Below are 16306 nucleotides of genomic sequence, written 5' to 3' on the forward strand. Positions count from 1 at the left end.
ATCATAATAAGGTCACAGACACCCCAAAACACACCACCAGATGCAGTCCTGCCCACTAGAAAGACAAGATCCAGCCTCATCCACCAGAACACAGGCACCAGTCCCCTCCACAACCCACTGAACCAAGATTAGCCACTGGAGGCAGACACCAAAAACAACGGGAACTACAAACATGCAGCCTGCGAAAAGGAGATCCCAAACACAGTAAGTTAAGCAAAATGAGAAGACAGAGAAACACACAGCAGATGAAGGAGCAAGGTAAAAACCCACCGGACCAAACAAATGAAGAGGAAATAAGCAGTCTACCTGAAAAAGAATTCAGAATAATGATAGTAAAGATGATCGAAAATTGTGGAAATAGAATGGAGAAAATACAAGAAATGTTTAACAAGGACCTAGAAGAATGAAGAGCACACAGACAAGGATGAACAACACAAAAATAAAAATTCTTTAGAAGGAAACAGCAGCAGAATAACTGAGGCAGAAGAATGGATAAGGGACCTGGCAGATAAAATAGTGGGAATAATGACCACAGAACAGACTATAGAAAAAGAATGAAAAGAATTGAGGACAGTCTCAGAGACATCTGGGACAACATTAAACGCACCAACATTCGAATTACAGGGATCCCAGAAGAAGAGAAAAAGATAGGGCCTGAGAAAATATTTGAAGAGATTACAGTTGAAAACTTCCCTAATATGGGAAAGGAAATAGTCAATCAAGTCCAGGAAGTGCAGAGAATCCCATACAGGATAAATCCAAGTAGAAACACCCCAAGACACATATTAATCAAACTATCAAAAATTAAACACAGGGCTTCCCTGGTGGCGCAGTGGTAGAGAATCTGCCTGCCAATGCAGGGGACATGGATTCGTGCCCCGGTCCAGGAAGATCCCACATGCCACGGAGCGGCTAGGCCCGTGAGCCATGGCCACTGAGCCTGCGCGTCCGGAGCCTGTGCTCCGCAACAGGAGAGGCCACAACAGTGAGAGGCCCGAGTACAGCAAAAAAAAAAAAAAAAAAAAAATTAAAGACAAAATATTAAAAGCAGCAGCAGAAAAGCAACGAATAACATACAAGGGAATCCCCATAAGGTTAACAGATAATCTTTCAGCAGAAACTCTGCAAGCCAGAAGGGAGTGGCAAGACATATTTAAAGTGGTGAAAGGGAAAAACCTACAACCAAGGTTACTCTACCCAGCAAGAATCTCATTCAGATTTGACGGAGAAATTAAAAGCTTTACAGACAAGCAAAAGCTAAGAGAATTCAGCACCACCAAACCAGCTTTACAACAAATGCTAAAGGAACTTCTCTAGGCAGGAAACACAAGAAAAGGAAAAGACCTACAATAACAAACCCAAAACATAAGAAAATGGTAATAGGAACATACATAGCGATAACTACCTTAAATGTAAATGGATTAAATGCTCCAACCAAAAGACATAGACTGGCTAAATGGATACAAAAGCAAGACTCGTATATATGCTGTCTACAAGAGACCCACTTCAGACCTGGGGACACATGCAGACTGAAAGTGAGGGGATGGAAAAAGATATTTCATGCAAATGGAAATCAAAAGAAAGCTGGAGTAGCAATTCTCATATCAGACAAAATAGACTTTAAAATTAAGACTATTACAAGAGACAAAGAAGGACACTACATAGTGATCAAGGTACCAATCCAAGAAGAAGATCTAACAATTGTAAATATTTAGGCACCCAACATAGGAGCACCTCAACACATAAGGCAAATACTAACAGCCATAAAAGGGGAAATTGACATTAACACAATCATAGTAGGGGACTTTAACACCCCACTTTCACCAATGGACAGATCATCCAAAATGAAAATAAATAAGGAAACACAAGCTTTAAATGATACATTAAACAAGATGGACTTAATTGATATTTATTAGACATTCCATCCAAAAACAACAGAATACACTTTCTTATCAAGTGCTCATGGAACAGTCTCAAGGGTAGATCATATCTTGGGTCACAAATCAAGCTTTGGTAAATTTAAGAAATTTGAAATCCTATCAAGTATCTTTTCCGACCACAACGCTATGAGACTAGATATCAATTACAGGAAAAAATCTGTAAATAATACAAACACATGGAGGCTAAATAATACACTACTAAATAACCAAGAGATCACTGAAGAAATGAAAGAGAAATCAAAAAATACCTAGAAACAAATGATAATGAAAATACGACGACCCAAAACCTATGGGATGCAGCAAAAGCAGTTCTAAGAGGGAAGTATATAGCAATACAGTCCTACCCCAAGAAACATCTTAAATAAATAACCTAAGGTTTCACCTAAAGAAGTTAGAGAAAGAAGAACAAAAAAAACACGAAGTTAGCAGAAGGAAAGAAATCATAAAGATCAGATTAGAAATAAATGAAAGAGAAATAAAGAAAACAATAGCAATGATCAATAAAACTACAAGCTGGTTCCCTGGGAAGATAAACAAAATTGATAAATCATTAGCCAGACTCATCAAGAAAAAAAGGGAGAATACTTAAATCAACAGAATTAGAAATGAAAAGGGAGAAGTAACAACTGACACTGCAGAAATACAAAGGATCGTGAGAGATAAAGACAAGCAACTGTATGCCAATAAAATGGGCAACCTGGAAGAACTGGACAAATTCTTAGAAAAGCACAACGTTCCAAGACTGAACCAGGAAGAAATAGAAAATATAAACAGACCTACCACACGCACTGAAATTGAGACTTTGATTAAAAATCTTCCAACAAACAAAAACCCAGGACCAGATGGCTTCACAGGAGAATTTTATCAAACATTTAGAGAAGAGCTAACACCTATCCTTTTCAAACTCTTCCAAAATATAGCAGAGGGAGGAACACTCCCAAACTCTTTCTACGAGGCCATCATCACCCTGATATCAAAAACAGACCAATATACTACAAAAAAGAAAATTATATACCAAATTCACTGATTAATATAGATTCAAAAATCCTCAACAAAATACTAGCAAACAGAATCCAACAGCACATTAAAAGGATCATACACCATGACCAAGTGGGGTTTATCCCAGGAATGCAAGGATTCTTCAATGTATGCAAATCAATCAATGTGATAAACCATATTAACAAACTGAAGGAGAAAAATAATAATCTCAATAGATGCAGAAAAATCTTTCAACAAAATTCAACACCCATTTATGATAAAAACTCTCCAGAAAGTAGGCATAGAGGGAACTTACGTCAACATAATAAAAGCCGTATATGACAAATCCACAGCCAACATCATTCTCAAAGGTGAAAACCTGAAACCATTTCCACTAAGATCAGTAACAAGACAATGTTGCCAACTCTCACCACTATTATTCAACATAGTTTTGGAAGTTTTAGCCACAGCAATCAGAGAAGAAAAAGAAATAAGAGGAATCGAAATCAGAAAAGAAGAAGTAAAGCTGTCGTTGTTTGCAGATGACATGCTACTATACATAGAGAATCCTAAAGATGCTATCAGAAAACTACTAGAGCTAATCAGTAAATTTGGTAAAGTATCAGGATAAAAAATTAATGCACAGAAATCTCTGGCATTCCTATACACTAATGATGAAAAATCTGAAAGAGAAATTAGGGAAACACTCCCATTTACCATTGCAACAAAAAGAATAAAACATGTAGGAATAAACCTACCTAAGGAGACAAAAGACCTATATGCAGGAAACTATAAGACACTGATGAAATAAATTAAAGATGATACAAATAGATGGAGAGATATACCATGTTCTTGGATTGGAAGAATCAATATTGTGAAAATGACTCTACTACCCAAAGCAATCTACGGATTCAATGCAATCCCTATCAAATTACCAATGGCATTTTTCACAGAACTGGAACAAAAAAGTTCACAATTTTTATGGAAACACAAAAGACCCTGAATAGCCAAAGCAACCTTGAGAACGAACAACGGAGCTGGAGAAATCAGGCTCCCTGACTTCAGACTATACTACAAAGCTACAGTAATCAAGACAGTATGGTACTGACACAAAAACAGAAATATAGATCAATGGAACAGGATAGAAAGCCCAGAGATAAACCCACACACATATGGTCACCTTATTTTTCATAAAGGAGGCAAGAATATACAATGGAGAAAAGACAGCCTCTTCAATAAGTGGTGCTGAGAAAACTAGAGAGCTACACATAAAAGAATGAAATTAGAACACTCCCTAACACCATACACACAAAAAAAACTCAAAATGGATTAAAGACCTAAATATAAGACCAGAAACTATCAAACTCTTATAGGAAAACATAGGCAGAACACTCTATGACATAAATCACAGCAAGATCCTTTTTGACCCACCTCCTAGAGAAATGGAAATAAATATAAAAATAAAGAAATGGGACCTAATGAAACTTAAAAGCTTTTGTACAGCACAGCAAACCATAAACAAGATGAAAAGACACCCCTCAGAATGGGAGAAAATATCTGCAAACGAAGCAACAAACAACGGATTAATCTCCAAAATATACTAGCAGCTCATGCAGCTCAATATCAAAAAAACAAACAACTCAATCCAAAAATGGGCAGAAGACCTAAATAGACATTTATCCAAAGAAGATATACAGATTGCCAACAAACACATGAAAGGATGCTCAATGTCACTAATCATTAGATAAATGCAAATCAAAACTACAATGAGGTATCACCTCATACAGGTCAGAACGGTCATCATCAAAAAATCTACAAACAATAAATGATGGAGAAGGTGTGGAGAGAAGGGAACCCTCTTGCACTGGTAGTGGGAATGTAAATTGATACAGCCACTATAGAGAACAGCATGGAGGTTCCTTAAAAAACTAAAAGTAGAAGTACCATACGACCCAGGAATCCCACTACTGGGCATATACCCTGAGAAAACCATAATTTAAAAAGAGTCATGTATCACAATGTTCACTGCAGCATTATTTACAATAGGCAGGACATTGGAGCAACCTAAGTGTCCATCGACAGATGAATGGATAAAGAAGATGTGGCACATATATACAATGGAATTTACTCAGCCATAAAAAGAAACAAAATTGAGTTATTTTTAGTGAGGTGGATGGACCTAAAGACTGTCATAAGAGTGAATAAGTGAGAAAGAGAAAAACAAATAGCATATGCTAACACATAAATATGGAATCTAAAAATTTAAAAAATGGTTCTGATGAACCTAGGGACAAGACAGGAATAAAGACGCAGACGTAGAGAATGGACTTGAGGACACGGGTAGGAGGAAGGGTAAGCTGGGATGAAGTGAGAGTGGCATGGACATATATACGCTACCAAATGTAAAACAGATAGCTAGTGGGAAGCAGCCACATAGCACAGGGAGATCAGTTCGGTGCTTTGTGACCACCTAGAGGGGTGGGATAGGGAGGGTGGGAGAGAGATGCAAGTGGGAAGAGATACGGGGATGTATGTATATGTATAGCTGATTCACTTTGTCATAAAGAAGAAACTAACACACCGCTGTAAAGCAATTATACTCCAACAAAGATGTTAAAAAAAATCAATAAATAGAAATATACCTTGCTCTTGAATATAAAGACAATATTGTAAAGATGGCAGACATCCATGAATTAATTTATAAATCAGTGTGATTACCAACAAAAGTACAAATGAAATTTTATTTTTTGGAATGTGATAAGAATTCTGTGGGGAAAATGGAAAATAAAGGTGTGGAAATATAAGCATGTTAGGATAGCTAGAATAGACTTTGGGGGAAAAAAAGAGTAGTGATGGAGAACTAGCCCTTTAATGTCACACATTAAAATATGACAGTGCTTCAGGAACATACTGATCATCAGGGTAGAATGCCAAATGGAGCCAAATGTATGTGAAAACTGAGTATATGTTAAAAGTGGCTTTACAAATCAGCTGAAAAGGTGGGATAAATCAATGGTGAAAATGAGAAAATTGGTGGGGGAAAATCTACACCTTATATATAAAACTAATTCCAAATATGAAATATTTCAAAATAAAATATGAAACCCCATCTATCCTATGAAAACAATGGGCACTTAGGAAAAAACTTGGAATGGGAAAGGCCTTTCTAAACAAGACATAAAATCCAGAAGTCTGTAAAAGAAATGATTAAGACTTGCTTTCATAAACATTACAAATTCCCACATGGCAAGAAATTTAACAAAGTCAGAAGATGACTAAAACACTGGGAGAGTTTACGTACAACACATGTAAATATGTTTTAATTGCCTTAATATACAACAGTCCAACAACTCACCAGAAAAACAGGCAGGGAGCAACACTGACTCAAAGCAGAAAAAAGAAAGACAAATAGACTATATATATCTGGTACATTTTTTCACTTTTTAATATGACAAGCATGAAAAATATTGATAATACATAGTGTTGGCCAAATTGTAGAAAATTAGGACCTATCATCAGTGCTGGTATGAGTTTAAAATGGTGCAGACTCTTTGGAGAGTAACTTGGCAATATCTATATTGTCTATCAAAATTCTAAATGCAAAATCTCATTCAACACTTTTGCATAGAAACACATATATATAAGCAAAAATGGAAGTAGAAGGGATTCATTTCTGTATCTTTTAAAGCAAATATAAGAGAAAATGTGGATGTCCATTTATATAAAACTAAGTAAACAAAGATTATACCACTGTTAAACAGAGTGAGATATGTCCAAAACTGTTAAGGAAAAACATAAGTTAAAATGTCATTACATATATACATTTTTTGCTTAGCAGGTATTTGATCCTGTCCAAAACACCCATAAGACTTTTGTTCCATTACAAAAGGTCCTTGAAATTTGGTGCTATCCAAAACATCCGTGAGCATGATGCATGTCAAGTAGTTTTTCTCTGTGTGCCAAGTGTCTCATGGACATTTTAGACCGGGCTAAATGTCCTGCAAGGCATTTTTATAGATACATGTACAGTGTGTATAATATATTTCTTCTTATGTAAAAATATTTTAATGTATTTTTACAACTATGCCATTTATATATTTTACATATATAGAAAGTTCTGGGAAAATGCACAAGAAACCATTAGCAATGGTTGCTTCTGTGACTGGGATGGGGTTGGAAAGCGGTGGTTTAGGATGTGTGGGAGACTTTTTTCTCATTGTACATATTTGCACAGTTTGAATGTATTTACCAAGTAGATGTGTCTTTTTAATTAAAATAACTATTTAAAAATAGATAATTTATTATTTGAAAATGTAATAATATATATAATACTTGACAAAACATCTTAATTCCTTTCCTATTGCAGGAATTGTAACCCAAAGACAGTTACTGGCAACCCATAACTTGCCATCTGCTCTAATTTCTGACCATTGATCTGCTTTTATCTAAGGTGATTTAAAGGCACTGGTGACCAGGAAACAGATCTGATCTTTTACTGCCAGTTTCTATCACCTCAAAGGTCAGACTGAAAGCATGATGCAACTAACTAAGCTTGCCATGCAGCAGCTAACTGGAGGGCACTGACCATCGTATCCCACTAGGTTTCTGATCGTTTAAAAAGTTATTACCCAAGAAGAGCCCATTCTGCAAAATAAGTAATGTGGAATAATTTAAGACTTGCACTTACTATTGTTATTAACATTTAGCTGGGAAATAAAAGGACACACAAAAATATAATGCTCCTCTGTACTCATCCTGCAATCGTGTGGGCCTAAAGTGTTAAACTGCCTTCGGAACTAGGCATAAAAACCATGATAAACCTCTGAGATCTAAATTCAGGTGATGGGATAGTTCTGATCCCAAATCCGAGTTCAAAGACCACATCCATGCCCAGGGAGACAAAGATCCTCAGTGTTTTTCCCAGGGCCATTTTGTAAGAGTGAAAACATTAGAAGCATCCTTTCTAGAGGCACTAAGTATTTGATCTTGCCTCCTTAGAATTTCTAGAGTCACCAAGCAGTTTTTGAAACTGCTGAGGAGAAGCCTTCTGATATTTGACCCCTGCTCAGTATAACACCAAGAAAGTCTCAGAGGAAGGTATCCTGATTAAAACAATATGTTTCTCATAAATAAGCAATATGTTTATTTTATCATAAAAAACATAACAATATTTATCTTTGAGAAAATAAACTGGAATACCAGGGCTGAGGTAGCAGGCGAATTTATTTTCATGGTATACCCTATTACCTTCTTCAACTGCTTTGAAATATATATATATATATGTATGAATTTTTAGAAATAATAGTAAGAGTGGGCTTTTCAAACATGAGGACAATTAAGTATTGTGGATGTTACGCCAGAAAGCATCAAGCTGATCTTTGTGCTTCTGTTTCTCTTACGTACTTTTCATTTCTTGATGGCTCCATTCCTACATCATTTAGTTGTGAGCCGTGGTGATTTCCAGGATTAACTTAGAAATGCTTGTATCCCATCTTGCTTTATACATACATAAAATTACATAGAAGGGATATTATTATATCCCTCCACACACACTAGGTTCCCAGTACATGTTTTGTATGTTAGATAAACTAATGACTGAGTAATCCCAATATTGATTCCTGAGGAAACCTATAGTTAACATTTATCCATAAAAGGACTACTATCAAAAAGAACTTACCACCACTACCATTACCATTATTAAGAAAGAAAGAAAAAGCCTCACTTACTACATGCTCACAATTTTTAAGTGAGCAGATGTTACTATTTTTCAAATCAAGTATCCCTTTGAGAATCTGCTGAAAGCTATAAACCCACTCTGTGGGGTAGGGTGAGGTGGGGAGGATCATATAAGTGTATTTACACACAATTCTGTGCATATCAGGGCATTCATAAGGTATATCAAGTCTTCCCATGGACCACTTCAGTCTCAGTAAAATCCAGATTAACACCATCTATTGAAACCAAGTCTCTGTATATCACAAAATGTCAATCTCAAGTTAAAAATATCTAGATTCTTGTTAAAGATCTTGTTAATGGATTTCTCAACATCTAAATATAATAAATCTCAATCACAAATAAGTCTACATAGAAGAAGATTGATTTAAAAAAAAAAGAATCAATTAGCTCTTCCCCACTAAATGTAAAAGGGAGACTTCTTTTGTGTGGGAAGGTAAGCAAATAGTTTGGGGAAATAAATATTCAGTAAAAGAAGTGGTGACTGAGATCATCCTGTTTTAACAAGTATTATGCTGTCTTAAAAAACAAACATTTCTGAAGAGCCACCTAGAAACTAATCTTTTCTCTTGGGATTATTTTGTATTACTTGTCATGCAGTGAGATTGCTAATCCTACCCTTCTGTGTTCACAAATGGGCTATAACTGCATTTTGCTCTGAAAATGCAAGGTTTAGTGAGTGAAACTCCTGTACATCCATCGCCAGACTTATATTCTAGGTTAATGCAATGCCCGTCAAAAGGCAAAAATGTAAAACATTGCCAGTTCTCTGTGAAATATGCACTGATTTAAGTTTATTATTATATTAACAGATGAGAAGATTGCCTGGGAACTGAAATCCATATCTTGAAACAATTGCTGTCAAATAAGTAATATGAGGTAAAAAAGTTATTTAAAGTTCAAATTAAAGTTTTTGAGCCCTGAGAAGAGCATAAATTGGTATTTTCAACACTGCCTGGCCACCGTCATCAGTCTTTTGATAAAGGGAAAAATACTTAGAGAGTTAAAAGTAAGCATTCTTCTTTGACCCAGTAAGTGTTTCTTTTTTGGATTCTATTTTCATCTAAAAAATAAATTCTGTCTGGAGGCTGGGTTTTTAAGTTTGGGCCTAATAAGAGACTCCCCATCATTGACCAACCCCAAGTCTGGGCCAGGTGTGACCTCACATCAATGCCACCATCATCCCAGGCTCCTGAACGCTCATGACGTTTCTTCTTCTATCTCATGTTGCTTCACCAAATCTCTCCAAAAACTAAATCTAAAGGAATCAGATGCAACGGAAGAGAGAATTCACAGAATTAGCAAATGATGTCTTAATAGTCTGTTTAGTTTCCAATAGCCCGAAGTGGGGTTTTTCCAATATCTAGTGTAACGGTTTTGAGGAAATTCTGTACCCCAGATGCAGCACTAAGTTCAGAGAGATTGAAGGGAAATTCATTATCATTAAGGGCATAGTTGTAAAGCAAATTCCAAATTTATTTCAACAAATTTCCTTGAATATCTGCATAAATGTGTACTCAAGACATCTGCATTCTTCCTGTAGCCTTTCCTCATTTTTCTCCTCTGGTTTTGGATTCTGCTTCCCAAGCAACAATGATTAAACATTAAGCAAGATCACAGAGGGGATTTAAACAATAATGATCATTATTCTGAGACACTTTAAGTCAAAACATGTCCTAGACAACACACCATAAATTTTGGAAGTCTGATACACAAACTTTGTTAACTCACATTATAGGAATTAGTCCTCTTCTCCAATTACACTGTGTTTACTGGTATATAAATCAGGATTCCAACAGGAAACAGATGGTGCACTCAAATTAGGAAAATTTGAGGAGGGTTTATTTACAAAGGGACTATTTACAGAGGTGTGGGTGTAGGAGAATCACAAGGGGTAGTTCAAGAATGCTGAGCTGCTTACAAGGAGTTAACATGCCTAGGTTCATTATGACAAAGGGAAGGAGCGAGCATTAGAACTGGAAGGAGAGAGTCATGCAGAGACCTTCACCTTGAAAGGATGGATGACCTTCCAAGATGAGGAAAGCTGGCCCAACTGTATCTGCCAGGGACGTCACTCTCTTTCCATCCCCTGTTCTACAAACCAACAGGAAGCATGGCGGGAATGGGAGCTTTAACGGCCTCAGTTAACAGTGCCACTCTAGCCGCCTCTCCACAAGCTATCAAGGAGAACGAATACTTCTGGATCTCCTGCAGTGGTTCCCCAGTGGGCAAACCTAGCCAAAAGCCAGAAGGCACATTTGATAAAGGATAAACGAGTCAGCTCCCTGGGGCAAAGATCAGCATGCAAAAATGGCAGCCCCATAAGAAGATACACAACACACGATTAAATCCTGTATCCACACACGCTCCTTCACACACGCATATACTCACACATATAACTTCAAAACCTCTCAGAAAGGGCTTCCCTGGTGGCGCAGTGGTTGAGAGTCCGCCTGCCGACGCAGGGGTCGCGGGTCTGTGCCCCGGTCCGGGAGTATCCCCCACGCCGCGGAGCGGCTGGGCCCGTGGGCTGTGGCCGCTGCGCCTGCGCGTCCGGAGCCTGTGCTCCGCAATGGGAGGGGCCGCGGCGGTGAGACACCCGCGTACCGCAAGAAAAAAAAACCGCTCAGAAAGGAATTTTCGCTGGAAATTTGCACATTATTAATATCTTTCATGTTCAAAATTTCCACCATCAGTACTTCAGAAAGTTAATACTGCTGATAATCTATAAATGTTAGGTAGCATCAATAGTGAACTGGAAGGCCAAAACGGAACTGAACTTTTTTTGTGCGTGTGGTACGCGGGCCTCTCACTGTTGTGGCCTCTTCCGTTGCGGAGCACAGGCTCCGGACGCGCAGGCTCCGGATGCGCAGGCTCAGCGGCCATGGCTCACAGGCCCAGCCGCTACGCGGCATGTGGGATCTTCCGGGACCGGGGCACGAACCCGTGTCCCCTGCATCGGCAGGCGGACTCTCAACCACTGCGGCACCAGGGAAGCCCGGAAATGAACATTTTTGAATATTACCCCCTTTACATATCTTATCTCATTTAATCTTCCAAATGACCTGATGAGTTATAAATTATTACGTTTTAAAGAGACATGGAGACTCAAATAGTTTAAAAAATTTATCCAAAGCCGCACAGAAAATACAAGGTGAATCACTGAAGCCAGGCCTGTTCGATTCTGAAGCCCATTCAGCTGATCCCTCACCACATGGCTTATTGTTAACTGACTGAACTTGAGCACTTTAATGAAGATAATTCAACACTTCTCTAGCAGAAGGTAGGGAAAGCAAGAGTCAACTAAACATGTAAAGGAAGAATCTTCATTGCATGGTGCCCAAAGTCTATCTGGTAGAATATGAAAGGGATAATCCTGGAGGTAAAGGGAGTAGGGTAGTTAAGAAGGGGCTGGATGTCCAGGAAGAAAGGGAAATAGAAAGAGAAATTAAATACATTCTTTGAGTTCTTCCCACTCTCATATCTTGCTGAGCCAGCCCTGCCACTTTTCAGTGCCTACAGACTTTGCACCTGAGGTTTACTCCCTTCCACAAAGGAAGCATTTTATTATGTCTATGCTGATGCAACACCTCACCCCTAATAATAATTTCACCAGCATTTCATCTTCACTTGCTTCTACCTGCTGTAAGCAGCAGTGTGCAATGATCAATTGATCGTAGGCTCACTACAATCACCCTGAGGGCCAATGACTCTCAGTAGCACCTGCCTTTGTACATGTGTGCTGTCACAGTAAAATTAAAATCACACGCCTACTCAGGTAGGAAGATGTTGTTCCCAATGAGTGAACATCTTGATAGGACTGAGTCAGTGACTCCAGGCAGACATTATGATTTCATAGGAAATCATAAAGGGAAGGTGCTATCAGACGCTGCGGATTAGTTTGCCTAGAAAATAAACAACATGGATCCCAAATCTGAGTGGTTCCTCTTTCACTTTAAGAAGTCTGCAAGCATGAGTTTAGACCACAAACAAGAAAATCCATGCACCTGTGCTTTTTCCCACAGGCAAAAATGGCCAACCGGAAGTGACTAGTACGAAAGAATATGGAATTATGCTCTTTTCATCTTTTTTCAAAAAGATGGACTCAATGCCCTGATGTCGGCATTCAATGTTTTCTTTTTTAGAATAGAGCTAGAAACCTCTAAAAACAGAACGCAAAGAAATAACTTCCAGGGCTGGGCAGCCACTCCCTGAGTCAATGGGGAATCACCAGCAGTACTTTTATTTTTGACTCAAATTCCACAGTTGTCACAAGGCCATTCTCCTAGCTTCTTCAATTTCCACACTGGATTCTACAGAACTTATTTGTGAATGTTCTGTTTACCCAGCCAGCCTTCCTGCCTGAGCTGTGAAATCATTTCAGACAGCTAAATGGATAAAGAGCTTAAAATAGGGTGGCTTTTATTCTTTATCAGCTTAAAATTGCCAGCCAGAAGCCAGTTAGGGCTTTGGATAAATGCAGAAATGCTCTTGAGCTATGTATGTTTTCTTTGCCATCCATGGAATAATTTAATTCAGAACTAATTTTAAGTATTTTTTGATCAACTATCTGATTAACTAGACCTCTGTGAATTACTCAAATGTTTTAAAAATTAAGAATTGGTAAATTGTTTGGAAAGCAACAGACAGTTTGAAAATACTCTCTCCATAAAATTTATATGCAACCAAAAAATTATGCGATATTTATATTATGATCCATATGTAGACATGTGAGTGTCCGTGTGTCTTGATGGAAGAAGCCCTAGTCCATGAGTAAAGAATACAGAATTTGAACCATGTTTCTGCCACAAATTACCTGGAAGATTCTGATAATGTCACTTAAAACCCTATGCCTCGGGACTTCCCCGGTGGTGCAGTGGTTAAGGATCCACCTGCCACTGCAGGGGACACGGGTTCGAGCCCTGGTCCAGGCAGATCCCACATGCTGCGGAGCAACTAAGCCTGTGCACCACAACTACTGAGTCCACGCACCTAGAGCCTGTGCTCCGCAATAAGAAAAGCCTGCGCACCGCAATGAAGAGTAGTTCCCGCTCGCCACAACTAGAAAAAGCATGCATGCAGCAACGGAGACCCAGCACAGCCAAAAATAAAATTAATTAATTAATTTTAAAAATAATTAAAACAAAGAAACAAACAAAAAAACCCCTATGCCTCAGAGTCCTTCTCTGTAAAATGAAAAGTTTGGACTAATATGTAGTTTTCAAATCAAGATCAGAAGGCATTCAGCACTTTGGAGGGGTGACCCAGTGGCCACCACTGCAGGCGGCAACTGGTCCCCTATTCAATCCCACCACCACCATTGCCACCATCAGAGCAGCTCCACATTTTCCATTTTTGTGTAAGATTTTAGTTGAAAATCACTTTCAAAATATAGAAGAGCTTTGACTACAGCATCTCTGATCAAATTCTATGACTTTGGATTTTTACTTCCATTGACATATAGGTGTGTCCCTTTGCAAAGCAAATATCATTTCCCCTGATGTATTAAATAAGTATAAATAAATTGGTGTGCTTCACGATATATATAGGATTATGATAATCTTATTCCTTTGAAAATGGGCAAACTCCTTGGTTTGGATAGATTTCTACAATTTTCCTTGTATTAATGCTTTACTACTTACATTTGAACAGTTTGAAAAGACCTAAATGGATTTTCAAAGTTGGGAAGGAGCTAACTGGCAACTGAAAGAATGACATCTCTGTTTGAAATGGCCAAATTATGTAATTGGTCCTTCAAAACACACAAACACACCACACACACACACACACACACACACACACACACACACGTCTCCTTAGAAATATGTCTGCATTTATTTACTTATTTTTTTTAACTTTAAAAAAATTTATTATTTCTTTGCTTATTTTTTTGGCTGTGCCGTGTCTTAGTTGTGGCACATGGGATCTTTGTTGCAGCACAAGGGATCTTTAGTTGCGGCATGCAGACTCTTAGTTGCCACACGCATGCAGGATCTAGTTCACCGACCAGGGATCGAACCCTGGCCCCCTGCATTGGGAACTTGGAGTCCTATCCACTGGACCACCAGGGAAGTCCCCAAACATGTCTGCATTTAGACAACAAAATTCCGTCAATGATCAAGAAAAACAAAGCAGGGTGGTGGAAGTAAAGAAGTATGATTTTTCTGGTTCATCCTCTGAGTTTGGAACAAAAATGGGAGAGGTCCAGACCTCACTCATTTAAAGCTGCCTTGGAGGCCAGTGCACACATATATTTGTGGGAGTGTGTGGGGGTGGAGCAGGGAGAGGGAAGAGACGGCTAAATCCCTGGGGAAGACCCCAAAGGAGGCAAACTTCTGCTATCAGTCCAAGAACTGCTGCAATTAGCAGGGCCCAAAGCCAAAAGAACCCAGAAGGCCAATCCTCACATTGGAAACAGAGCAATGAGAAACTGCAGACAAAGGCCTGAGGGGCAGAGTTGGCTTGGAATCAAAGCACGAGAGAGGTGAAGGCTGTTAGAGAATGAATTTCCTAAACAACGCTCATCTCATGTGACATAATTTCCAGGATTTGCCATATTTTTAATGGACCAGAACCTATCCTTAAAGTTCACCGCACATCATGTGAGATATTTAATCTTGTGTTTGTGTGAGATATAATGGGACTGGGGAAACTTTTGCCTATAATGTAAGAATTTATGTTAAACTCCAAACACAATTTTTTTTTTTCCTCACAGCACTGATTTCAATTACTTTGACATGTTAGTGCTTTGGATATAATAATGACTGTATATTTTAATAATTTCATGACATTTCTTTGGATAATAGGAGACATCTTCATGTCACACAAAACTAGAGAAAATTAAATTTTTATAGTACCTTGTAGGCTCCTAGTCCAATTATAATTCCATCTCCCATCATATACACTACTTTTTTTTTTTTTTTTTTTTTGGTACGTGGGCCTCTCACTGTTGTGGCCTCTCCCGTTGCGGAGCACAAGCTCCGGACGCGCAGGCTCAGCGGCCATTGCTCACGGTCCTAGCCGCTCCGCGGCATGTGGGATCTTCCCGGACCGGGGCACGAACCCGTGTTCCCTGCACCGGCAGGCGGACTCTCAACCACTGCGCCACCAGGGAAGCCCCCATATACACTATTTTTAAGAAGATAAATATCTATATTGTTTGAACTTTTTAAATCTATTTAAATATTCCACAAAAATTCTACCAATATACTGTTGATGAAATAATTACTGTTTTTTTCAAAACAAAGTCAGAACTAAAAAGGTCTACTACTGCTTCCATAAAAATATACTTTTTTTTTCTAATAGATCTTTAATGGAGTATAATTGCTTCACAATACTGTATTAGTTTCTGTTGTACAACAAAGTGAATCAGCCATATTCATACATATATCCTCAAATCCCCTCCCTCTTGAGCCTCCCTCCCACCCTCCCTATCCCACCCCTCTAGGTCATCGCAAAGCACCAGGCTGATCTTCCTGTGCTATGCTGCTGCTTCCCACTAGCTAACTATTTTACATTAGTTATTTGTAGTGAGATGGATGGTCCTAGAGTCTGTCATAAAAATATACTTTGAAATAAGAAAAATTTGATTTGAGCCAAAATTTGTAAGTGAATGGCCCTTAAATTAAAATAAATATGAGATTCTGTTCCCTCTC

General features: G+C 38.4%; 1 protein-coding gene across 13 annotated transcripts in view; it reads right to left on the reverse strand.

The window, feature by feature from the left end:
• ARL4A (ARF like GTPase 4A) overlaps nt 1-16306 on the reverse strand; it is a 978493-nt gene that overhangs the window by 814281 nt on the left and 147906 nt on the right. For 4 of the 13 annotated variants that reach the window (XR_013829845.1, XR_013829846.1, XR_013829847.1 and 1 more), the window contains exon 1: nt 11043-11176. The exons of the other annotated variants lie outside the window; for them this stretch is intronic. The gene's annotated coding sequence lies outside the window, so the exon portion shown is untranslated. Of the gene's footprint in view, nt 1-11042; nt 11177-16306 lie in introns of those variants that run through there. 13 annotated transcript variants of the gene reach the window in all.

Source organism: Stenella coeruleoalba (assembly GCF_951394435.1).
Source record: "Stenella coeruleoalba genome assembly, chromosome: 9".
Lineage (NCBI taxonomy): Eukaryota > Metazoa > Chordata > Mammalia > Artiodactyla > Delphinidae > Stenella > Stenella coeruleoalba.